The sequence below is a fragment of the Eptesicus fuscus genome, chromosome 19, assembly GCF_027574615.1.
Source record: "Eptesicus fuscus isolate TK198812 chromosome 19, DD_ASM_mEF_20220401, whole genome shotgun sequence".
Classification (NCBI taxonomy): domain Eukaryota; kingdom Metazoa; phylum Chordata; class Mammalia; order Chiroptera; family Vespertilionidae; genus Eptesicus; species Eptesicus fuscus.
The window spans coordinates 30,682,533-30,709,760 of record NC_072491.1 but is presented as its reverse complement, the minus strand read 5'-3'; positions in this window follow the sequence as shown (position 1 = coordinate 30,709,760).

Below are 27,228 nucleotides of genomic sequence, written 5' to 3'. Positions count from 1 at the left end.
CCTCAGGTGAGAATTAAAATATATGAACACACACACACAACACACACACAAACACACACACACACACACACACACACACGCATGCAGTGACTAGAGCGGTGCCTGACACATGGTAGCAATTAGCTATTGATATTTTTAATTTCCTACTGGTGTGAGAATGCAAATATAAAGAGTTGGTCTTTTTTCTGTATGGACAAGGCTGCTAGGATATGTGCCTCAAAGTATAGGAACCAGAGAGAACTTTCAGGTAGGGAATGCTCAGGGAGTTTTCCCAGAGGAAGTGGCATTTTAGCTGGACATTCACATAAGCAAGATTCGCTGAGAGAAATGGGGTCAGGTGAGAGGGCAGTCAGTCAGCATAATAGACAGAACTCTTGGCTTCTTAGAATCTGGTGGACAGCCCACTTCACTTGGAGCAAGCAATTAACAACAAAGCATGCTGTCTCAATAACATACATCAGGCCACCAACCCTCATTTTGACTCATTATGGCTTTAGAATTCAATGATCACATTAGAGCTTTAGGAGATCATTTAACATTTTCAGTAGTTTTTACAGCAAATTTGATTAGTCTAGGGAATTGCTTGCACCTGTTTCAAAAGTCAAATTTGTATTTTTCTTCACTAGATTCTGAATAAAACATTAACAATGCATATATTTTAAGAGGCACGTAGCAAAATTTGGTATGTATCTTCTGTACTATAGAAGCCATCATGGACACGTGTGTGGGTATGTAGTTAAAAATGCCCTAAATGTGTTATTTCCTCTCCCAAATCTTCCTGCTCAGCATCATGGATCTGGGTGACAGGTCACTGTTGTAGTCCTCTTGTTCTCTACGCTGTTACAGACTGTGTCATTGTTTAATTCCTAATTTATTAAAGCTTTTTATGGTTGTTATTTGGAGCATTTTCCTTCAACCACAGCATCTTAGATGTCTTAATGGCTAATTTGTTTTTAATTATCCATGTCCTATTTATTGATTTTTACAGAGAGAGGAAGGGAGAAGGAGGGAGAGAGAAACATCAATGTGAGAGAGAAACATCTATCTGCTGCTTTCTGCTCACCCCACACTGGGGATTCAGTCCAAAACCAGGCATGTGCCCTGACTGAGAATCAAACCTGCAACCTTTTGGTGCACAGGATAACACACTGGCCAGGACCATGCCCTCTTTAGAAACCTAAAATCATATTTAATTGGGTTTAGCAGGCAATCTGTTGACATAGACCGTCTCAAAGTGAATTACACTTCAATTCCTTAATCCTCAATATTCATATGATATCGATAATAATAAAAGCATAATATGCTAATTAGACCAGATGTCCTTCTGGATGAAGCCAGGGCTACAAGGGAAGCCCAGTCCCGGTGCCGGAGGGAAGCCGGTGTCAGCAGCTGGGGGAAGGAAAGCCTACTCTTGCATGATTTTTGTGCATCAGGCCTCTAGTTAATAAAAAGATAAATGAAATTTATGATGCTAATGAATGTCAATATTTTTAAACAAATACATATTAGAAATATATTTGAACACAAGTGCCCTTGGTCTAGAACTTGTGTGGAGATGTTTGAATGCCCCCTTTTTTTCTTTTTTCTTTTGTAATGATAAAAGATTCTAAAAAAGAATGACTTTTTATTACCAAGTGGAATTAATGCTGTCAAATTATTATATTGATGACCGAAACTCAACGCTTCCAAGTGGTTCCTAAATCAAGTGTTAGCAGCAAGATACTAAGCTCACACTTAGGATCTGTGTTAGAAAATACTGTGAGCAGTTCAGAGAGCAGTGTTTTCCATGTTCCCTTCACTAAAATGTGCTACAGCGGACAGCATGGCGCTAGGCTCAAAGTCAGATTTTGGAAACATTGCAGGAAAACGGCACTACCATTAAAATTGTGTGCAGAAAGTTTAAATTCATTGCTGTATCTTCAAAAGGCATTTTAAACAATTACTGGCTTGGTTAATTTTGGATTTTTTCCCTTTTAGTTTTTAAGGCTGGTGAAAATGTAATTGACCACCAAAAGAACCCGGTTTTCTAATTCTCATTCTATTTCTGTGCCAGAATTAATTTCTATTACTCTCTCTCTTAATCTGGATTGATGTGGACATAATGAGCATGTCTCAATTCATATGGGTTTTCATTTTATATTTCAATGTATAGCAGTAGTGTTGGGAAGAGCAAGGTTGGCAGGTAAGCCTGAAAAGCATGAAAGCTATGTTCTTCCTTCCTCCTTCCTTCCTTCCTTCCTTTCTTCCTTCCTTCCTTCCTTCCTTCCTTCCTTCCTGCCTTCCTTCCTTCCTTCCTTCCTTCCTTCTCCCTCCCTCCTTCCCTCCCTCCCTCCCTCCCTCCCTCCCTTCCTTCCTTCCTTCCTTCCTTCCTTCCTTCCTTCCTTCCTTCCTTTCTTCCTTCCTTCCTTTCTTCCTTCTTTCCTTCCCCTCTCCCTCCATTTTTCCCTCACTCCCTCCTTTCCTTTCTATTCTTTAACTGCATTTCATGAACATCTTTATTTTAACATTGAGGTTAAAGAGAAAGTGGTTAAATATTTACAACTACTCCTGAAATCATTTCTTTATACTTAAAATATCTTTCACCTAATGATTTAGTCTTCTTTCCAAAGTAAACCTTTTTTTTTTTCTCTTGCCACTAGTGCAACCAAGAATGAATGTTTCACTTTAATTGGGAAAACATAAATTGACTTCTAACTACCAGACTGGGCATTCAAAGAGATACCATTATCTCTAATATTTTTAAAGTGGGATTTACTTTTCCAAACAGTCTTGTTATCAGGGCATGGCTTCACTCTAGTCACGCATCATTAGTTATTCACAATCAGCCTTAAACAGATGGGCCTGTCCTATCCGAGAGACAGGCTCATTCTAGTTCAGTCCATCATCAGAACACAGCTCTCATGCAGCTGTCAGGGGCACTTATCTTATTCCCCAAATGCTTGTAAACTGGAGGTGTCGGACTCAGTGCTCTTTGAAGATCACACACTAACTGCACTGTGCTCACAGCCAAGCACACGGGAGAGTGTTAGAACAGCCTTGCTGGTTCCATACGTGAAGGAAATAAAGCAGTTGCCCAACTAGAAGTAATTCCACTGTGGCTTCCAAGAAGCCAAATTCTAAAGACTTTCAAGTTGAAGGTTAGATATTGCCAAGGAGAAGAAAGTGATGTAGGTGGGTTACGCAGTGGAGGAATCTCAGCCCCCTGACTAGTCTCCCTGGGATTTCCCTGTGGGGTAAAGAAGAAGTTCACTGTCTGTTATGGGGAAGGCAGGGGAGTAAAGGAATGATTGCAGTGGTTTTGGGATGATAAAGCCTTTCTCTTTGCCTAGAAAGAGTTGCCTGGGGCCTCAAATAAAGCTTTCTCCTTCTCTCCCAGGACTGACCTTAAACCCATATGAATTAGTTGATAGCAGAAACTAAAAGAAGCCCACGGAGACAGAATTTCAAATTATACCTGAACCATACCAGTCACCATTCAACTGGATTAAAAAGTGAACATTCTTGCAAAAGTTAAGGTGTGTGTGTGTGTGTTAATCTTACCTAATTTACTGTTGCCTTCCTAACACCATACATAGAGGAATTTCTTATTTATATATATTTCATGGCAGCAGAAGAAAGGAAGAGGGAAATAAGTGCTTTGGAGGAACTTTTGGAGAGAGTATTTTCTAAGGCACAATATTCTATGTGGCAGCTGGGCTGAGGTAGTGCTGCATTCTGAGCAAACTTCCATTCTATTGCTCCAGTTGGGAACTGAATTAGGCGCATTCTATATAATAAAAGGGTAATATGCAAATTGACTGAACTGCAGAACGACCAGTCGGTGGGGGGGTGCAGCTAGTGAGAGGGTGGCTCCAAGCCAGCCAAGGCAGGTGCCAGCAGGCAGAGGAGGGCATGGTGATCAGGGATTGGCAACAGGCCAGCTAGGCAGCAGCCAGAGGGAGGGAACAGTGATGGGGAGGGCAGGAATAGTAATATTAAAATATTTCTTCTAATTAATTCACTTTCAATGTGCATGAATTCATGCACTGGGTGACCAGTAGTTTGATAGTGGCAGATCTTACAGCATGGAAGTTAAAGTCAAGTTAACTAGAAGTGGTCACGTGAGTTATGCTCATCTACGATGTGTGACTGTATTTTAAATACTCTGCAATGTATATTATTATCGTCAATGTTTCTGCTAATTGAGGATTTGGCTATAGATTGGCCTCCTTCCAGAAAGCCTTAACCATTAGTGCCTCTCCCAGCACCCCCACATGTATTTGACCCCTGCTTCCCGTAGGTTGCATTTCCCTGTCTGTACTGGCTTCCTGGACTGCAGTTTAGGTGTGCTCACTTAGGTCTGTAGTATTGGACTAGATCAAAGCTTCTTGAAAGCCAGGTCAACTTCCATCTCCTGTGGTGTACACAAAGCATTGTGTGCTAATTAATCTTCATTTTTAAGAATCCTAATTTTTAAAATGAATCCTAAGTTTGCCTTTTTCCTGAAAACATTGCTTATTTTCTGGATGGAATAAGTTAACCATTCCCTTATTTTCGAGTAACAGTAGTATTTTATTCTCTTGGACCCAGGACTAAACCTTTAAAAAACAACAGCTGGGATTGCCAACTTGATGGAATCAGCATGAAGAAGATTGCAGTACATTTAATTTACAGTAAGGAGGAGAAGTTGGCTTGGTGATTCAGTAAAATGAGAATACAGAAAGTATTTCAGAGATTAACATTCCTAAATCCCTGGCTTTGACAAAACTAGTTGGCACAAATTAAAATAAGTTAGTTGTAGAGTTGCTATCAGGGAAAATAAAAGCTTTATACCTTATAGATTTTTTAAAGACATTTTTAAAGCAGTTTTAGGCTTATAACAAAACTGAGAGGAAGGTACAGAGATTTCCATATACTGTCTGCCCCTACCACATGCATTCTTTAACTTAGAGGGTTTTTGCCTTTTATATTTTGGGTACTCTCTGAAACAAGTTAGGCAGCACTTTGCAAAAGTGGGGAAAAGAACCCAAGAACTTTGTAAATGTCAAAACCTTGAGAGATTTAAGATAGCATCGAGTGTAGTTAAGGGAGAAGGTTCACTATAGTATATGTATATTGAAATCAGGCCAATGTCTTTATTTATAATCTGTGTTTGCTGAAATAACATTCTTTGTTAGTGCTAGAATTTCACTGAATTTTTATGTAGGAAAGTGATATTTGTAGTCATCTAGTCATATCTCTCTTTTTTTCATTTTTTTTTTTTTTTTTAGAGAGAGAAATACATCAAGGTGAAGAGAAACATTAATCAGTTGCATCCTGAGCACAACCTGGACTGGGGATCAAACCTGCAACCCAGGCATGTGCCCTGACAGGGACTCAAACCTGCAACCTTTCGGGGTACTGGACAACACTCCAACCAACTGAGTCACCCGGCCAGGTTTTAGTCATCTTATAATTTAATTGCTGCTTCATACTTTTTATTTTTTGGGGGGGTGGGGGTGGTGGTTATTTTTTAAGAAATGAGGAGCCTTCATTGAAAACTGCATTTTCTAAAGAAAGCAATTTATTAATCCACTAAAATCTTTGGAAATAAATTAAGTTGGATTTCTTTTTGTTAAAATATAGAAGCAGCTTTCCAAATGCCTGCAAAATGTAAATTAGGGTCAAAGGTGGCTTATAGTTAAGCATGAGAGACAAATATACCAACAGACAATGGCTAGATCACATAGGACAACAGAACTCTGTCCTACAACCTCTGCAGCAATTAGCCCAGAACCATCAGGGCTTGGTCAGTGACTGCCAACTTCCTTATTTTTTGCTGCTCCCACTCCAGTTTCAACTCAGGCCAACCAGAGAAAGACAAATAAGTTCCCCAAACCAATCACATAAGATATCTTGCTCTAGCTTTCCTGCCTCCAGATCCCCTAGGTCAGTGGTCGGCAAACTCATTAGTCAACAGAGCCAAATATCAACAGTACGACGATTGAAATTTCTTTTGAGAGCCAAATTTTTTAAACTTAAACTCCTTCTAACGCCACTTCTTCAAAATAGATTCGCCCAGGCCGTGGTATTTTGTGGAAGAGCCACACTCAAGGGGCCTAAGAGCCGCATGTGGCTCGCGAGCCTCTGTTTGCCGACCACGGCCCTAGGCCAATAGCCTCCAAGGAGGGCATTCCTAAAGCATTCCCTTTCCGCCACCATAAAGCTTTCCCACTCTGCTGCCTGCCTTGAGCCTCTGCCAAACGCGAGTGACGCTGGTGGCTGACTCCCTTGCTATAACAAGCTCTGAAAAAATAGCCTTCGTTTGTTCTCATTTGGGTAGTCTTTGATTACTTCCCCAAGGGGAAAATATGTAGTAGAACACCAAGTTTTAGAAAATAAGCTGAAAACATTCTCATTCTTAAACAAATAAATGCACACATCTTATTTATGAATCTTATATAATAAAAGGCTAATATGCAAATTGACCGAATGGTGGAACAACCGCTCACTATGACACGCACTGAACACCAGGGGCAGATGCTCAACACAGGAGCTGTCCCCCGGTGGTCAGTGTGCTCCCACAGGGGGAGTGCTGCTCAGCCAGAAGCCGGTCTCATGGCTGGCAAGCGCAGCGGCGGTGGTGGGAGCCTCTCCCATCTCTGTGGCAGTGCTAAGGACCACTTGGGGGATGTCCGCCTGCTGCGGGGTCCCAGACTGTGAGAGGGTGCAGGCTGGGCTGAGGGAACCCCCCTCCCCAGTGCACGAATGTCATGCACTGGGCCTCTGTATTAAATAATATTAAGCTTTAAAAATGAACTAGTAGGTTACTACTACATAGTCTTTAGTCAAATGTGAAATTAAAAATATTATTGAAGTGGACATTACATTACCCTGAGAGCCAAGGAAAGAATTATACTTTTGAGGCCTTTCACTGCTCACTAGTGGGCCCTTCACAACTGGCCAGTTGCCCTCACACATCCTTAGTTGAGAAGTCTACTCTGGGTAACGTTATCATTTCTTCTCGCAGCTTGGTTGACGGACTTGAATGTAGCAGATAGAAACCAAGATGTTTTCTTCTTAGTGACCATTTAATTGAATGCGTTCTTTGAAATAGGTTGCATTGTTCTGTGGCAGCTTGTTGGTGTAATTTCAAATTGACTTACTAATTTCATGGCTTGGCTGAAAAGAAGCAGGCAAAGTTTTCAAGAGCTCCTCTTCTCTATTTTTAACACTAAGAACCTAAAGACTTTGAACTCTTAATATGCATCAGGCCCTCTGTTTGATGTTCTGTGTGCTTCATCTCATTTAATCCTCGCATTCATGCTGCAAGGATGGCCTTATGATCCCTATATTACAGATGAGTAAACTGAGGCTCAAGTTGGTTAAAATAATTTAGTCAGTGAAACAGAACCAATAAGGGGTGGAGTCAGGATCTGAACAGGATTTCTCTGACTATTCCCTCAGCAGTCTACTTCCTCTTAAAGAAGATATAAATTAGAGATGACTCCAAGTTCAATATGGGAATGGTCAAGCCTGGGAGAAGTAAGCCAGGACAGAGAAATCGATTGAGGCCAAATAAGAGGGAGGGGGCTGGGTAAATTTGGTTTAGAATATGACAAGTTTGGGAAGACCACTAAACATCTAGATAGAAAGCTACTCTGGAATATTACTTCCATACACCAATTTTCAAATAACATATATCAAGACAATGGCAATATTCATTGGCAGTTACTATCCAGAGATGTTATATAACCTGTGCTAAGATCCTAATGGGAAAAATATGTATCAGGAAGGGTTCTCTTTTCTTGTCAGACAGACTTCACGTGTAATTAACCACAAAGAATATCTGCCTCCTTTTCCCTCTTTCCCTTTAGCGCTGGCAGCTCTCTCTACCTTTACCTCTTTCACCTACATTTGAGGTATTTCCTACTATGCTGAGTCGTACAGGCTTCGGAGGTTTTATTCAAATCCAAGAATGATATCGAACTGATTAGATGAGCTATTCTCATCTGCAAAGAATCAAAACAGTCAGAAGAGAGATTCAGTTAAATACTTGCTATAAGAACACAAGCCAGCTGGAGAAGTTCTCAGATTAAATCTAATTCAACGTGATTTAGACAAAAAAGTCCCACTGGGGACATAACTCACCAGCAAGGCTCACACTAGAATGCCTTGCCATGCCAAATGAATGCAAGATACACTACCACTTTGAAAAGCAAGAGCTGCTTCCAAGGCTGGCGCAGAGTCACACTGAGCAGGACTACTTTTATACGGGTGGGGGGAGACCTTATCGTGCTCAACACTCTTAGCTGAGTCCATTAAGACAGGATTTATGAAAATTCCTTTTGTGAGAAGAGAGTTTCATGGGAGGATGGGGCTCATTATTTAATTGTAAAGATAAAGACTCATCATGAAGATGCAAAGAATGTGAAGCAAGCATTGGAACTAGAAAAACAAGTACAAATTATCTTCTCCACCTGACTGTAAACTGTAACAGGGAGAAGTATTGTATTAGCTGATAGATGGTGACAATAGGATCATCATGGGTTTAAATGTTAGAAAAATCTTGGCTCAACCCTATTTTGTCACTTAGCTGTGTGACTGTGAGAAGCTTACCTAAACTCACTGAGTGAAAGTATTCTAATCCGTAAAGGGGGGATAAATCCACTTTCCTTTTGGGATTGATTATGCTGAGGAGAACAGGAAACTAGTAGGGTTTCTGGACCGTGTGTGGTCCATTTTATTCCAGGATCTAGAATCTATGCTTCAGCAAAGTACGAGTAAGGTTTAGACACCTTTTGCCTTCTGATTCCATACATGTTGCCAGTATCAGAACAGGACATTGGCACCACTGACCTGTGGCACAATCCTATGTACCCAGAAATCAGGCAAATATTTTTGGGTTCTCCAAAGACCTTGATGGCTTTCTCTCACATTGCCTCGTGGTCAAATGCATTTTTTTGGAGGAGAGCATGGCTTGGAAGTCATAGGTAGTCTGAATTCAATGTAGCTGCTCATCTAACAGGACTTTGATGGGAGAGGCAAAAGAGAAGTAAGGAAAGATGTAACCTAAATATTAATTGGGGCTCCTGATATATAATATAGAGTAGGGCTCAAGATAAGACTGTCTTTGTGGTTCCCAGAGACACTTGTGGATTTTTGAAAATCTACTGGTGTCTGAGTTAGGGGTACATTCCAAATATACTGAACTGGAATTGGAGTTTGAGGAAGATATTAGGGATAGGAAACTTATTTTTTAATGCATTTTTTTCTGTTTTCCTTATGGAAAGTTATGTTTGTTTCACTACTCTTTTCCAATAACGAATTTTAGCTTTGTTGATTCTTCATATGGTGTTTTGTTTTTTGATACATCTTGAGATAAATTTAGACTTGTGGAAGAGTAGCAAAAATAGAACAACTCAAGCAACAAATGAATAATACTTCTGGATTATAGACCAAACTATTTATTTATATCACTATAAACTCATGGATATATATTTTACTCTTTGGTCTAGAATCCAAAAGTTTTGTTTTTTTATTTGCTGCTCAAGTTTTTCTAAGGCCATTGGAAAATTTTTTAGGCTGGCTTTTGTGCTTTTTGCTATGCCTCATATTTCCTTTTCCTTTTCCCACCTTCCCCTTCTCCTTTTCACCCTTCCTTCTTTCCATCCCTCCTTCCCCCTGCCCTTTCCTAATTTTTTTTATTTTCCAGCTCTTTCTTACATTTTATAACCACAAGATCCTCCAGGCGTACTTTTCTAGCCTCATTCCAGGAATCAACCATTTCTCTAAGAATCCCTGGTTTCTTTAATTGGAGAATGTATTTTTTCTTCCTTAAATATTTGTAATAACTCAGCAATGAAATCATCTGGGACTGGCAGGAATTTAGTTACTTTAATAGGTATAAAGCTATTGAATTTATCTATTTATTTTGGTAATTTGTATTTTTCAAGGATTGATCCACTTCATCTGAGATGTCAATTTTATGTACATAGTATTTTGCAATAGTTTTGTATTTTTCCTCTAATATCTCTGGGATTTGTAATGATATCCTGTCTTCTTGATATTGGTTATTTGTATCATCTATGTGTCTTTTCTTTCTTAGTCAATATGGCTAGAGATTTTCTTGATGTTTTCAAAGTATTAACTTTGGATTAATAGATTTTTTCTACTGATTCTTTGTTTTTATTTCATTGGTTTGTGTATTTATCTTTATTTCCTGCCTTCTACTTGCTTTAGGTTTAGTTTCTTTCTTTATCTAATTTCTTACAGTGAAAGTGTAGATTATTGATTGTGATCTTCTCTAATATAAGCATTAATTTCTGCAAATTTCCCTTTAAGCGCAACTTTACTGGCATGCCACAAATTTTGATATTTTTATTTTGAATTTAAAGTATTTATTAATTTTTTGAGACTTCTTTTGTGACCCATGGATTATTTAGAACTAAGTTTTTTATATATTCACCCATTTGGAGACTTTCCATATATCCTGTTACTGATTTTCCATTTAATTCCATTAGGATCTGAGAAGATATTTTGTATAATTTCTATTTTTTTAAAATTTGGCTGAGGTTTGTTTTATGGCCCGGTATAAGATTGCCTGGGTTTGAACTTTGTTGTTGCTATGGAAACTGTCAGTATGTAGTTATACTGTAAGAGATACTTTTCTTTTAAGGTGGGAGTCTGCTGAATTTTTGAGTTTTAGGTCTTCCCTATGCACTGTGCCTCAAAGAAGATTTCTTTGAATGTTCTTATTCTTTTCTTGATCTCTCCCATCAATATTCTGCTGGCATTTATTATTTAAAGCTTTTGTTTTTATTAATCTTTTGGTTTAGGCATGCATTATTTATCTGAGTCTTGGGGGTGTGAGCTACCTCTTGCCCTCCCCTGACTGTAGTTATGAGATCTTGCTCCTTCCTAAGTGTCAAACTAACTCAAAAAGAGTCTGGAGGCTTTGACTGGAAATAAATGATAAAGATGTATTCAATGGTCTCAGAGTGTGCAACTTTGAAAGTTGCAAAAACCCTGAAGGGTTCCAAAGAAGAAAGAAACATTAACAGTTCTTACAGTAAGAAGCGTATTCTCAAGAATAATGAGTCCTGCCTTCTTAGCCCTATGATTGATCCAGGATGGATATCAGTCAGATGTCAGGCAGTCTGGATGACGATGCTAGGTGGTCCAGAGAATGGGTGTTGGGGAATCTGGTCATGTCCAGTGATCTGGGTAATGGATGCCAGTGGCCTGGATGTCTGAGTCCTTCAGGGGGTAATAAGAGGCTTATCTGGAGGTTTGGTGTATATTCAGGCATTGATGCAGGACTGGAAAGTTCAAAAAGTTTAAGTTCCCAGGCTAGTTAGAACAAGAATAGAATTATTTCCTCATGCCTACTTGATTTTAGTAATTTAGCAGCTTAACTATAGTGACTACATTTTGTGTCTTCACTCTACTCCTCAGCAGGCTTAGGTCGTCTTCTGATCCCTTCCTCTAAGTGCCAGGAGTTTTAAAAGGTGCCTTAAGGGCAGCAGTAGTGACTTGCCTCTCCTGAACTTCTGCTCTTCGCCTTCATGTCTGCACCATGGCTGATGCTTCTTGGGGCTCTTTCTGATCTTTTCTGTGAACAGCCAATGGGCATTTGTGGAGAAAGCATCTGTAAGTGGGTGCAAACTCAATTTCGGCAGCCCTTAGGGGTTTTGCACTGTCTCGCTAGGCCACACCTGGCAGTCACCAGCTTTTCAACTACTCTAGCCTAAGACTTTAACTGGTGTCTGGCTGGCTCTGCCACATCCAACTAAGTGTTCCCGTCTTCTCTCTCCTGGCATGTGCCCTCTCTCCTTAGATTCAGGACCAGTTATTGCACTGCAACTTCGACAATGGGCTCAAAAAGTCATGACTTTGAAACAAGCATGGCTGATTTTGTTATAAGGGTGAGAACAAGGGTGTTTCAGCTCTTTGTATCCTTGGGCAGGTACAGGAACTCTTTGCATTTTAATTCATGACTTTTTGTACTTATCTTTATGCCTTGTATCTTTTACTCTTTGGGTTTATTTCACTGTGCTTTATTCTCTCCCATATTTCATAAGTGATATGCTTAATTCACTGCAAAAACAATAACAACAACAAAAACAGGTCTACTAGTACACGGTGAACTAGCACATGCTGTGCCTCTGTAAATTATTAACCCAAAGCTAAGGATGGCAACCTTACTTTGTGACTATGAACAATTTTTCTGTGATAGTATTTTAGTTTTTAAAATATTTTAAATTGATTTTAAGAGAGAGAGGAAGGGAGAGGGTGAGAGAGAAACATCAATTGGCTGCCTCCTATAGGCCTCCTAGCAGAGATCAAGCCCACAACCCCAGCATATGCCCTGACTGGGAATTAAACCAGCAACCTTAGGTACACTGGATGCTGCCTAGCTAACTGAGCCACACTGGCCAGGGCCTGTGATAGTATTTCATCATAAGGGGATTACTGTAAGGAAAAATGTGTGCTTCCATGCAAAACTATGCATTGTCTACATATAACACACCCTTCGGAGTTATCTGATTCTACTATTGCCTTTGTTTTTGAGCTATTTTATAACACTGCAAGTAGCTAAGAGGCTCACAAAATAATTCTTGTCTATAGACATGCAGATTCTGTCCTGCATGTTAGATAGAAATTCATCTGTTTTTCCTTTTCCCCTGTGGAAAACCCAGTTTTACTTCTATTTGTACATTCTTTTCAGTATTCCTGACCTATGAATATGTTGATTATTTGGATTCCCTTTTAAGCAGTTATAACATCTGCTTGATTTCCTCACTGATTAATGAATAGAACGAAATCTTTAACATGTGTTCAGTTTCATATCTCTATGAGAGTCCTGATTTTACTAGTATCTTTTCAATGAAACTTTTCCTTTAGTTGGCATTTGCTTGATTTATTGTTTGGGATACAGGCTGAATAACAGTAACAAAGATCTCCACCGAACCACGGCGTAAGTAAAAGAGAAGTCCGTTTCCACCTAATCTTCAGTGATGGGGAGGTGGGCAGTCCAGGGGTTACCAGATACTTCTGTTCCTGTAAGTTGTCTAGGGACTCAGGCTTCTGAATCACTCCTCTGCTGGCCTGGAGGTGAAGACCTCACCTACATAGTCAAAGATGGCTCACTCCATCCCTGGCTCCCTTTTCTCTTTTTCCATAGGAAGAAGGAAAAGTCGTGTGGGAGGCATATGTATTCTTTATAAAGACTTGACCTGGAAGTTGTATAAGTCATTGCAGTTCACTTCCTGCTGGCCTTCCCTAACCACAAGGTGGTCAATAAATGTGGCAAGGTGTGCAGGTGTCCATAATATCTGGATAGGGGGGGGAAACTCTGTCCTAAACCTGCCTCCAGTAAATCTGCCTCCACCCTATCTCTACTTTGGATCTTATGATTTTTGTTTTTAAAGCAGGGGTTAGCAAATTTTTTTCTGCAAAGAGCCAGAGACTAAATAGCTTAGCCTTTGCAGGTCAAATGTGGTCTCTGTTATAGCATATCATCTAAAACTGTAAAAACCATTCTGAGTCTAAAACCATAAATAAAGAGGCTGGGGGCTGCTAAGGGCCTGTGGGCTATTGTTTGACAACTCTCTCTTGTTCTTACTTATAAACAACATGCAGTTTTGCAAAAAAAAACACCAACAAACCACTTTGATTAATTTTTGTCTTTTAGCTCTGTGGTTTAATCCATTAGCTTTTATTGTGATTTCTGATACATTTCCATTTATTTCCTTTTATTATATATATATATATATATTTTTTATTAGAGAGAGAGAGTGGAAGGGAGAGAGAGAGGGAGGAGGAGAGAGAAACGTCGATGTGAAAGAGACCATCAATTGGTTGCCTCTCACATGCACCTGAAGGGCCAGGGATCGAACCTGCAACCCAGGTATGTGCCTTTGACTAAGAATCGAATCCCAGACCCTCAGTTCTCAGGGCAGACTCTCTAACCACTGAGTCACACAGGCCAGGGGTTAACTTTTACTTTTTAAATCAACACCTGTTTGGGAAATTACCTGCTTTAATTCAATTTAATCTAGTTATTTTTCAGATGCAATCTTTTATTCTATCACATATTACATAGCCTCTGGAAAACTCCATTGTATACTTACAGAGAAAATAAGAGTAAAAAGGCAAATAACATCTTAACATTACTATAAGAATAGTTTTGATCTGGTAGCCCTTTGATAATGTCTCAGGGATCCCAAGGGATATGAAGAACACACTTTGGGAACGTGAAGTTTCAGGAACTAGTATTTATTTTTTTTAAGCAAATTATCCTTCTGGGCATATTTGGCTGAGACCCAGTGTGGGATCTTCAGCAGCTAAAAAGCATTAGGTGTTTCAAAAGGTGAGGGAGGACCTGGAGTAGGAAACAGCTCAACTTTGCTTTCTTCACTATTTCTCTTGGGATTGGTATTTCTGATCTGCTTCTCTCTTCAATCTCACCCTCTTTTCCTACCAAACTCTCAGAACTGCTTTGCTAGGCCCTTTATAACATTTCAGCTTAGGATCCCAGATAGTGTGTATTTTAGAAAATTGGTAAAAAAAAAAATTGGTTATTTAAGAGAAATAACAGGCTCACACAAAATCATGCTAGTAAGAATGAGTCTGTCTGTGTTCTAGTTTCAAAATTCTGATTTGTTTACATAAAAATTCAGCTTTCACTATGCATAAGTTATGAGTGAATTTTGACTTAAATCAGTAAAAGTCAATTTCTTCAAAAAATGATCTATAATTACCAAAGCTAAGTTTAAGTTATGAAATGTATCGGAAGCCACTTTATCTTTTATTTTTATTATTATTGTTATTAATCTTCACCCAAGGGTGTGTTTATTAATGAGAGAGAGAGAGAGAAGAGAGAAGAGAAGAGAAGAGAAGAGAAGAGAAGAGAAGAGAAGAGAAGAGAAGAGAAAAAAATCCATCGATTGCCTCCAGTATGTGCTCTGACTGGGGATTGAACCTGAAGTCTAGATATGGGCCTTGACAGGGAATCGAACCCTCAACCTTTTTGCTCCAACCAACTGAGCCATCCAACTGTGGAGTTTATCTTTTAAAAATATGGGCAATTGATATCTGAAAACATTTATATATTGGATATTTATGTATAAGGCAGGCTCTTGGCTGAAATATTTACATTAAGTGGTCCTTTAAACTAACATATATCCTAGCTAAAGCACTTGGTTTTCTCACAATAAGTCTTAGTACTCAAAATTATAGTGTTATCATCTCTGAAAAACATAAAGCCTTGATTTTTATGGTTGATTAACTAGGTTATTGCAAATCACGTCAACTTTGAGTTTGGCATGTCTCCCAGAAAGCAAACTTCCCAGGCTAAATTCAAAGTTCCTTTTTCCATAACAAAGATCTAAATTCATAAAATCCCTTGAGGTTTTTTGCATCCAAAACAGACATTTCCCAGGGTTTCATATGGTTTTTCTGGAAAGCTCTTGACCCAACAAGTAGTTCCATATGGAGGCAACTGAGCTAATAAAGCCTCATTTCCTGTGAATTCATCTTACTTCAGATATTCTATTCAAATCATTCTTTCAGTCATTGGTGTCCCAGCCTGTTTTGTTGAGGGAAGCTACAGTCATCATCAGTGACCTGACAAAGTATCTTACTTATTTTTTTAGCAATCAAGTTAGCAGGGTATGTTATTTGGAGATTTATTAGGTGACTTTGGTAGCTTTGTAATAGAATCTGCCCAGAGTAAGCGGCAATTAGGTCTTAGGTATATGCCATAGCAGGAATATCAGGAACGTTCCAGAAAAGTGTGGTTTTTGGGCAATGGGAAACTCAATGCGATAGTGATATTTTAAGTTTGAAGACCTATATTTATTTCAGATTTGCCTGGAAAAATCATTCGGTCTCTTTGTAGTAGATGCTGTCTGTCAATGTTACACCCCAATCTTCTGGAATCCCTTTGACCTTATCTTTGCACCCATCCCGTAGCTTTTATGTGCTTTTGCTTCTAATGATTGGCACATGTGGATGTCTTTGTAGAATTGTTCTTGGTTCTTGGACACAACTTGTACCCGTGCCAGAGAGCCCAAAGTGCCTGGCAGCTTGCATCCCTCACCTCCCATTGCCCAGAGGCAGCTCACCCCTAACTACCAATGACGGGGACTACCAGTGCAGGTTGGGGAAGGACATAAAGGTCCCCCCACCCCCCCTTGCAGAGCTCTCCTGCTGAATCAGGCTGAGACTGGGACTTTGCCTGAAATCACACCTGGGTTCTACTCCTTCTAAGCTGGGGTACTCATTCTCACTGCACAGGACTACTATAAAAATAAGATGACATAGCATTTTTGGGAGGATTGGTAAATAGTTAAATGGCCTGACCAAAAGGACTTCTTTTGGCCCCAAAGCAGGGAAGTCACATTGATAGGACTACCTGAAGCACTAAGTTGATATTTTAAGCCCTCCTTGTGCCTAGCAAATTCAAATAGAAGGCTCTCCCCTCCTCAGCCCTGCTTCCCTACCTGCTCCGCCATGTCACATGAGGCTAAGGCAGATTTCTGTAGCAATTTACTTATATCATCAATGCTGACATGTACTATTTTGTTTCTCTTCCTTCTTATTGCTTTCTGGTATTTTACAATAGAAGAGGGCAGACAAGTCTTCCCTTTTAATTTCAGTGCAGAAGTTGCCATTTCACAGCTGTGGCCAAGCCCTGAGTGACTCTAAGGTGGCATTGTTATGCCAGAGAAGGAAGCTCGCTGATGCAGAAGTGCTTCTGGAAAACTGGGTTATTGGTTATTCAGGGCATACTCCTCACCTTGACGGGCAGGGCCTGCCTCCTTTACAATAGATCTCAGGCTGCTTACAATATGCCATCCCTTGACCTACAAAGAACCCCAAATACAAAAGTCTGACAGGTGAATCCCAACCCTGACCTGATTGCCTATCAGGAATAACCACTGTTGGGTTCTTAATTAAACCCTTTGGATTCTGATTGGCTTAGCTGCCTTCCTTTATGAAGTGGCAAAGAGAGTTGTAAGTTACTTTTGCCTGAGAAATGTGTCCTTCATCCTCTATGGAGTTCCTAACCGGGGTGCTAATTCTTACTGCACAGGACTACTGTAAAAATAAGATGACATAGCATGTGTGGAAGGATTGGTAAATAGTTAAATGGCCTGACCAAATTGACTTGTTCTGACCCCAAAGCAAGGATGTCATCCCCCGTATAACCTCCTCAGAAAACACATATCCCTGAGGATCTCATTTGGATGTCAGACTACATTTTTCTGAATGCAAAGTTGAAAATGGGCTCTCAAATCATTGAAACTATGCATTAGTGGGTTCATTTTGGTTCATTATGGACTAGTCTTTGTGGTCTTGTCTTAAAACCTAACTACCATATGTGACACTGTTTCCATGGTGAAATATATTCCAGATCCAAAGTACTGCTTTAACACATGAACTTGCTAACTACATAACCTGTCCCTAAACTGCACTTTGCCTGCATGCGAGAGCGTGCTCATGCATTAGAACATGTCAGCTCCACCTCAGCTGGCAAAGTGACAGGCATGGGAAGTCTCTCCAATGCAGCAGAGTGAAGATGACAGAATCTGAGGAGCCCCCCTCTAGTGGAGTTTCAATGGCTCCCTTATTAGGTGCTTGTCCACATGGAAGATTTAAAAGTCATTTTCTCATTAGTGAGGGACTGTGCTTAAGCAATATAATGAAAAGATTTGCCTCTTTCTATGTCATGAGGGGGAGATGAGAACTTTGGACCAAACACTTAAGTTCTTGCCCTTCATTATTTCCATCTGCAAATTGGAGATTAAAAGGAAGTGCTATCATATTATTAATTTAGAAAACATTTTAAAATTTTTATTTATCTTTATTGTTGAAAATATTACAGATGTCCCCTCTCCCACCCCCTCCCCAGGCCTTTACTGCACTATTGTCTGTGTTAAGTGCAATAAACCAGTCAGAGAAAGACAAATACCATATGATCTCACTTATACATGGAATCTAATGAACAAAATAAACTGACAAAGAAAATAGATCCAGAGACATGGAAGGCCAGGATGATAGGTATGTGATATTATATCAATCATAAAATTTTAAGTTAGAAAAGATATCACTTAACTCTCATGCTTACTTATACTACCCCCCCCCCCCCCCCACCACACACACACACACACATGCTTTAATTATTTATCTTATTCACACAGGTTTTAACTTCTGAAGCCACTACAACTTTAGTCCATTCATATCTGTACAATTTCTACTTCTGGCCGTTTAATGTCACAGTGGTTTTCTTGAGCTCTCAATTAAATATTCACACTCTGACTTTGCAGACTCCCTGTTTGATGGGCTCTCAAAAGGTGGAAATGGATTATTAATAGTTTATTTTCAGCTGAAAAAGTGGCAAACAGAATGACAATATTTTCATGAATATTTAAACATCGCTGCTGTAAGTGCTCTTTATCAATTGCATCCTGAGGCCTTATTAAATATAAAGAATTCCTATCTCAAGTGCAAATAAGTTTAGAACATATATAAGTCTTAGTAAAAATAATTACATTCTTATTAAGAGGCACACATGCTCTAGTCAGTGTATCTTCTTGAGAAAAGGGTGAGATTCAACATTCTGCGCCTGAGGTGCTTGATGAACTAAAGTACCGTCTTCAGTTTCCCTGTGAAATCTCACAGTACGCTTCAGGTCAGCTGCTCGAAAATAAGAGCGTGTAAACTACTGGAATTGCTGTGGTTAAGAGCAGATTGTTTTCAGAACACAATGCACAGAAGCCCAGCTCAGCAGGCAGCAGCTGGGAGAGGCCAGTGGACATCCTGGGACTCGGAAGGTCGTGGAGGAGTGGTGGGGCTGACCAGCAGCCCCTGAAAGACTGATGAACAGATTACCCACACACAGTTTCACTGCGGGGGAGAGCGCTAAGGGGCTTGCCCTGGCAATAGAGCCAGGCAGCCTCTATTGCCTGCCTCCTTAGGCCTTTATTGGAATTTTTATCTTTAGATACAACCAGTAGGGTGAGTAGTCTTGGGAGGGCACATGTGTTTACATTGTCCTCTAGGCAAGGGCATCCAGGGATTAAGCATAAGGATTCCAGTAAACACCCGGGGGTCTGCACATGCACAGGCTTGTTTGGAAAGGTCAAGGAATAATTAGGGGCGCCGCCTTCGACACTCCCCTAAGCCTCCCCTAAGTCGGAATTCTGATAAACAGGTGGCCTTCCACACACTTCCCCTTTATCAGAATGTCCTCCTTACAGACTCTCCAACCAAGTCTCTTGTGCTCCCCAACAGAGAAGTGCCTTCGAGGTCACCTTTGGGGAGGAAGAGCAGCATTCTGGGCTTTTGCACCCTTGGTTGGGCCAATGTGGCTTCTTTTTAACCTGTTTTCTACATCTTAAATATTTGTGTGTGTGTGTATATTTGTGTGTGTGTGTGTGTGTGTGTGTGTGTGTGTGTGTGTGTGTGAAAGAAGAGTTTTAATGCCCCCCCCATACCCCCCCCCTGCAAAAAGTTTAAATGGGAACCACTCAACCCAGCTTTTCAACAGTGGGGTTTTAGCTCTTTCCCCCAATAACATGTCCTCTGGGGTCTAAGCAGAGATTGTGATTTGGAGTTTGGGCTCTAGTAGAATCTCTTCCTAACAGTGTTTTATTTATCAATTAATCCATTTATTGAGATCTACCATGGGTCATCTAGTGTTCTAGGCACGAGGGCTCTAGCAGTGAACAAAAAGGATACACTTCTTGTCCTATGGAGTTAACCTTCCAGTGGTAGAAAGTAAAAATGCACATAAGTACATAATATGTTATGAGATAGTGATACTTGAGGAAAGAAATAAAGAGGAAAGGGATAGGAGGTGCAGTCAAAAGAATGAACACATTCAAAGGCCCATGGGCAGGATTGGGTTTAACTTCTAAGAAACCCTGCATGAAGGTCAATGGCTGGTTGAAGTGAGGGAGAGGCAGAGTGGGAGAAGGGCAGAGAAGTGATCAGGAGCCAGGTCATGTAGAATAGGCAATCATGGTCAGAACTTCCTTACAAGTGAGATGGAAAGTCTCAGGTTTGTGCAATAGGGTCACCGCTTTAAATTCTGATTTATGGCACTGCAGAAAGTGAAGATATTATAAGTTAATTTTAGACTATTATAATAAAAGCATTTATTTGAATAAAAAGAACTGCCTCCCAGGAGACACAGATTCAAGTAGCAACCTAAATGGTACTCTTCCAAGATAGAGGAGGGGGTCACCTTTTATAGCGAACTTTCCTGCCCACAGTTCCTATTTTGATTGTTTCATGTGCAATTTTGATTAGTCTAAATCATGCAGTTCTGATTGGTTGGTATAGATGCAAATGAAGATGTGGTTTGTGTAGTTGAGCTTGGACATGGCAGGTCTCAGTCCATTGGTAGAAAGAGGAAATCAGAGTTTTCCTGCAGTGATTGACTAAAACGCATAAGTAAATGGGGTCCAGTGTGGGAACCTCAATCTAAGGTTCTTCCTGGTACACAGAGTATGTGAGGTGCCCCTGTTGGCAAATAACCATTAGACTCTTATTTATAAAATTTTGGACCTTGGTTGATCATGGGGAGTCCATCTCAGCAGATAACTTCTTTCTTGGACTTCACATCAAGTGAATTTTTCTTCCTAGGGTCCTTGAAATGAATAGGCATTATGTCTGCCCTTGTGTGTGATAATCCAGTATTGTGGATGTAGAAAGAATTACTTAGAAAAGGTTATATCCATGTGGTTTATGGAATATATTTTATAGTCTTTGGTTCTTAGGGGGAGGACATCTTAATATGGCCAAATCACAAACATTAAATCAGTTTTGAGTAAAGCAAAACATTATAAATGCTTATTTGACAAAGTAAATCTCTATTCAAAATAGGCTGTCAGGTCATTAGATGCCATACAACTAAGAAGGGAGAAAAATTAATTTGGAGAAAGCACTATTTAAAGTAAATGCTACAGAGCCTGAGGCAGGTGCCCAGTAATTAAAGAGGTATAATTAGTCTACCATTATCTGCCTTTATTTTTCAATAAAAAGAAGCTTCATTTCCAATCAATGCTGTGCTCAAATATTTAGGTTAGTTCGAGAATTGAACTTAAAAAGAAAATTTTTTAAGTTTGATTCTTTCAAGTTTGATAACTTAAAGAGGTCTTAAGCTATTGTTTCACAGTCTTATTACTAAGTCAAAAGCATGTTAAAAGAATCTATTTGAATATGAGACTATATTGAATTTAAAAGATAAATCACACAGCTGTGCTCTCTAACCTGAAGAGTCTAAATGAGTCTTGCCAAAATGCTTCTAGCATAAGGATCCCTTCTCATCTCTTTCCCTATACTCTGCCTTTGTTTATGTATCTGGCCTATTGACAGCTGGGTAGTTAAGCTTAACAAAATCAATGTCCTGAAACTCTCTGTTCTAAATTTCATTTTGAAAAATAAGAAAATGTTCCCTTCCAGAGCCTACCTATTTCTTGTTCTAAAAGATTTTTTATTTTTACATAAAACATTAAAACAGTGATTGACATGATACATTTTTCATTGCTGCTTCAGTTTTCTAATTTGCAAGTGGAAATACCAAAGTGTCAAAGTTTATCAGCTGATTATTTCTTCTTTCCTTTTTCTTTAAATAATAAAGCCAGTTGGGGGTTGAGGGAAGGCAGGTGCTGACCTAAGTAACTTCAGAAATGATGGAATCTATAAGACTCAGGCACAAGAAACTGTACATAAGTACTGCATTCTAGTTGATATAGGTGTTTCCTATGGGATTATGGGTTAACAGTTATGATTTTGCTATACATTTGTACTAGAATTGAGTAATCGAATAAGTGGATGACAGATAGTTCTCTGATTGTTTGAGTGGGAGGTTACTGTCTGTAAGAAGGGAAGGCTAGAATTATCAATGGTGTAATGGATAAAAGTTGGAGACATCAATAGGAACTCATGGTTTGCTTAATACAGATATAGATGGTTATATAGATGTAGGTGGCATATAAGACATACTGATAATTGTATAAACCCAATTAGTATATATATAGTTTATACTGTATATATCCTTGTTCTGTTAGCTGAGGAGCCCTAAAAGAAATTATACCCCAGTAGCAACAAGCATTCCTAGAACCCAGATCTTGGTCTATAATACCATCCTCCAATAAAAGGAATTAGGGCTGTGTGGAGAAATGGGTGATTCTAGGACTGAGGCAGGACATAAACAAGATGATCCTGGAGCATCTTAGAGTGCCAGAAAATAAGACAGTGCTAAAAACAAACAAACAAACAAACAAACCCAAACAAAAATACACTCATAATGACAGTTGTATGTCAAAGGAACATGAGTCAAATGAAAGAGCTCTGATTGCTTAAAACAGAAACAATTTGAACAATAAAATAAATAAAGTAATATTGCATTATAACTCAAAGTTTAAAATAAATATCCACGCCCTGGCCTCTTAGGTTTTGGGTTCAGTCCCCAGTTGGGGTGTGTATGGGAAGCAATCCATCTCTCTCTCTCTCTCTCTCTCTCTCTCTCTCTCTCTCCATCTCTCTCTTCCTCTTTCTCTAAAATAAATAAAAAAAATGTCAAAGTAAATATCCATGATTCCATTTAATATAAGTAAAAGAATAAATAAATAGATGGGGGAGAATAAACAAATTGCCTACGCAGATGCTTTGCTCTCAGGGAGGTAAAGTATTACTCCCTACTCCTGAAATGTGGGCTACACTTCGCATGACATATTTCTGAAGAGTACAGTATGGAAAGGGGAGAAACTAGAATAACTTGACAGTGATGAACCTGATAAACTACCTCAGTCACATGGTCAAGTTCACCATCATGTGATGAAATCATGTTGATGGTATGTACCCTTGACATGATGTGATAAAAATGGTACTTTATTGCTGTGATTTTCCTCCCCCAAATATATAACCCAGTCTAATAATGAGATAAACCTCGATAAAAATCAAAATTGAGGAACATTCTGCAAAATATCTGACCGGTACACTTCAAAACCATCAAAAACAAGGAAAGTCTGAGACACTATCATGGCCAAGAGTAGCCTAAGAAGACAGGATGACTAAATATAATGTGGTATCCGGGATGGGATGCTAGACAAGAAAAAGATCCTTAGGTAAAAACTAAGAAAATCCAAACAAAGTATGAATTTCAGCATCATAATAGTTTACCATATTGGTTGATTAATTGTAACAAATGTCCCATACTAACATAAGATGTTAATAACAGGGAAAATGAAGTGGGAGGTATATGGGACCTCTGTAATATCTCTGCAATTTTTCTGTGAATTTAAAATTGTTCTAAAATAAAAGTATTTTAAAAGATGAATATAATTAAAGCTTACAAAAGTGATTCAAGTGCCTTATTAAGCTAAGATGGATATGATTCTTCCTAACTCTTTCTGTGTGCTTTGTTTTAGTGTAATTAGGAAAGTACGAGAAATTGAAAGAGAACAGAACCCTTAATTACCTACTGAAAGCTATGTCTGGCTGCCTTTTCTGTGTCCTCAGTAAGTAATAAGAACACTTTAAAGAAAGGTCCGCTCTGGAGGGAACATTGTACATGAAAAAAAAAAAAAAAGACAAACGCTTTCTCCAGTGTTTTTATACTGCCGCTGTAAAAATGTTGCCCCTGCACATAAAAACATATTACCTACTGTAATCCCCAAAGAATATTCTTTATACAGTCAGTAAATAAATGTATGGTAGGTTTGAGTTATTCCTATTACTACAGAGCTTAAATTGGCAAAGCGCATGTTTACAAATGCTAGAAGTAAAATGTTTAAATGCTTAATAATGCCTTGTACAACTGTTGAAACAAATGATCTTTTTAAAATTAAGTGGAGAGAAAAAAATAAATTTTTAGTACATATGTAAGGACAGTCAGAAGGTTCATTGCTCTTTGCTAGATTTTGTAACAAATACAGGTTTCTTTAAACACAATATTGATGGTTTTATTATCAAATGCATAAACCAGATCTCAGTATTTTTTTCTCACACCTATTACTCTGGAACATTTTGAAAGATGATTTTTTATGTGTGTCTGGAAATATAAAGGACTGTAATTTAAAGCATATCATACAGTTTACCTAATAGATTTTGACAGTGGTACTCCATCAATATTTTACTGAGAATGAAAAATGAACATCAGACCATTTTATTTATTCTCTCTAGAGCCTAGTAACCCTACTGCTTTGCTTCAAGGGAAGTCCCAGTTCTTCTAAAGAATATGGCCTTTGGAAACCTCTCAGGAAAACTTCACTGCCATCTGTCTACCTTTTATTTATGTTTTCATTAAAGCCTTTTAGTCAATCCAAGACTGGTGACACTTTGCTATGGGGAAAGCTTGGTAAATAAGGGTTTATTTCAATGTACTCCATTTTGGTTTCCACTGAAGAGACTAGACTGTTTGACATCTGACCTGTCGAGAGGAATGAAGGTTACTTTCTAAGAGCAGCCTACTGGGGCCTTCTCATCAAGGCCTGGCTAAGTCCTCAGGTACCACAGAGCCCTGGACTAGAGGTCTCAGCTCTGACAAGAACTCCCATCAACAGTGGGATCTGCTCCTACCCAGTTACTGCATTTGGGTAAATCCTTCCAGCACTTTAAAGCTGAGTTTTCTCACAGAAAATGTGAGAGGCTATTTCCCCCCCACTACGTCTATTAGTTTTGTTCTTTCTCAGCTTCTTAGAACCTCATCGTACAAATTTAGACGAAGAAATCAGAAACCATTCTTCCTTGTGATACATTAGGGAAAGAGGCAAGAGAAAAACTGACATGAGTACAAGTGATGTGTGCAGCCAACAGATGGGGAAGTGCATCACAATGCTGTTGTATAGTATGTGAAATCAAGAGAAAAAAATGGCAGATTTCTTTTCCCTGTCTATCTACTACAAAATGTGAACCCCAAACCTTGAGAAGTACTTCGGCAGTCCTGCCAAGACCTTACTTATAAGTGAAGGACAAGAACTGAATGAACAGTTAGTTGGCATTTCTAAGGATACCACCAGATATTTTTTTAATGTAATCTACTATTTCTATAACCATAGCAATAGTTTTCAAGGCAATAAAATTGGTACTATTTTATATCATCTTAGACCCTGTACCTTTGGGAAGGACACAATAAATCTGTAAAGATATGTCCCATCAATTTTTAATTTTTTCTTACAGACTGATTTTGTCTGTTTTATATATAGAGATCTATAGTTCTCAATATATCTCTCCATATAAAATTTACCATTGAAAATTAGATTGTAAGTATGGATGCTATAGAGATTATTACCAAATCTGACTAATTTATTAGTGTAATTTACTCTATTAAGTGATTAAAGAAAAAAAATTATAGTCAACTCAGCAGGTTATAGACATTTTGCAAAGCAGGAGTGGAAGAGGACTTTTAAAATCTGATGGAGATTTATACAAAACCTATAGTAACTTCATTTCAGTGATGAGATTTTAAAATCAGCAAAAAGTTGAGGACAGCTCCTATCACTCTGTAAATTAGTCACTGCTCTGACACTTTTATTCATTGTAATAAGACAAGAAAAATAGGTATGAATAGAAGGAAAGGTACAAATTGTCATTGTTTACAGATGACATGATTATCTACATAAAAATACTGATTAATCTATAAAAAATTATTAGTATGAGGGAGTTTCACAATGTTCCCAGGTGGAAGAACAATATACAAAAGTCAGTTGCATTTTAACAAACTGGCAACAAACACAACTTTAAAAAACTACCATTTATAATAGCAACCAAAAAAAAAAAGGTACATAAAAGCAAATTAACAAAAGGTATGCAAACATTTAGTTGAGGACATTATAAAAAATAAAAAAGATATTAGAGAATAGCCCTTTTATATTTTTGAAATACATCATATACACAAAAGAATATATATAACAAATGTGTATATAAAGAATATTAAAAACAAACAAACAGAATACCCGCTTCCCAGCTCAAGAAGTACAATACCAGTAGTCTGTCTCTTTGAGGTTCTTCCTTGCCCTGCCTGCTCCAGATCCACTGTTCTGAAGCTTACACTACCCATTTCCTTGCTTTCATTTATTTTTCAACACATAGTTATGTAGTCCTATTTATGTAGCTTTGTCTGCTCCAAACTTTATCTAAATGGAATCTTGTATGTGTCTTTCCACAGCCAGCTGTTTTGGATATGCAACTAGAATGATTCACCTAACTCGAGTGCACATATTTCCTCTGCTGTATGGTTTCCCACTTTACAAACCTATCACATCACTTCTCTTCAATCGACTCTCAGTGGGGATTTGGGATGTTCTCAGTAATTTAGCATTACAAATAGTGCTGCTGTAAAGTTCATGTCATGTGTATTCGTGGTGTACCTGTGCAGGATTTTCTTTGGAATACATTGTAGAGAGATCATTGTTGGGTTGGAGGGTATATGGAGACTTTCACTTTACTAGCTAATGGCAAATTCTTTCCCAAAGTGGTTGCACCCTTTTGCACTTCTCTGGTCAGTGTTTGAGAATTCTCATTGTGTCATACTCCTGGCCACACAAGCACTGTCATTCTATTTAATTTTTGCCCATCTGGTTGGTATGCAATGACCTTTCACTGTGATTGTACTAGTTTCCTATTGCTGTTGTAACAACTTCTCACAAACATAGTGGCTTAAAGCATCACAAATTTATTATGTTATAGTTCTTGAGAAGTCCAAAATCATTCTCCCTGGGCTGAAATTAAGATGTTGGCAGAGCTGGTATCTTCTGGAATCTTCGAGAGCAGAATCTGTTCCTTGCCTTTTTCAGCTTCTATGGTCACATCTTCTATTCCTCCTTTTGGCCTTCTTGTCTACCTTTTATAAGAATTCTTATGATTACACTAAAGGCCCGATGCACAAAATTTGTGGAAGGGGCTCAGCCCTCACAGCCACGGTGGCTGCCTTGGCCCTCGCAGCCCTGGCTTTGTCTGGAAGGTCTTCCGGAAAGTCGTTTGGCTGTCTGGTCTAATTAGCATATTACGCTTTTATTATTATAGATTGGGCCCTTGTGGATAATCCATGACAATTTTATCTCAAAACCCTAATTTAATCACATTAACAAGGATCCTTTTGCCATGTAAAGTAACATATTCAAAGTTCTGAGGATTCATAGATATTGTTGGGAAGCCATTATTCTGTCTACAGGAGTAGTTTTACTTTGTTTTATTTTTATATTGAGATATAATTGACATCTAACATTATATTAGTTTCAGGTGTACAAGATA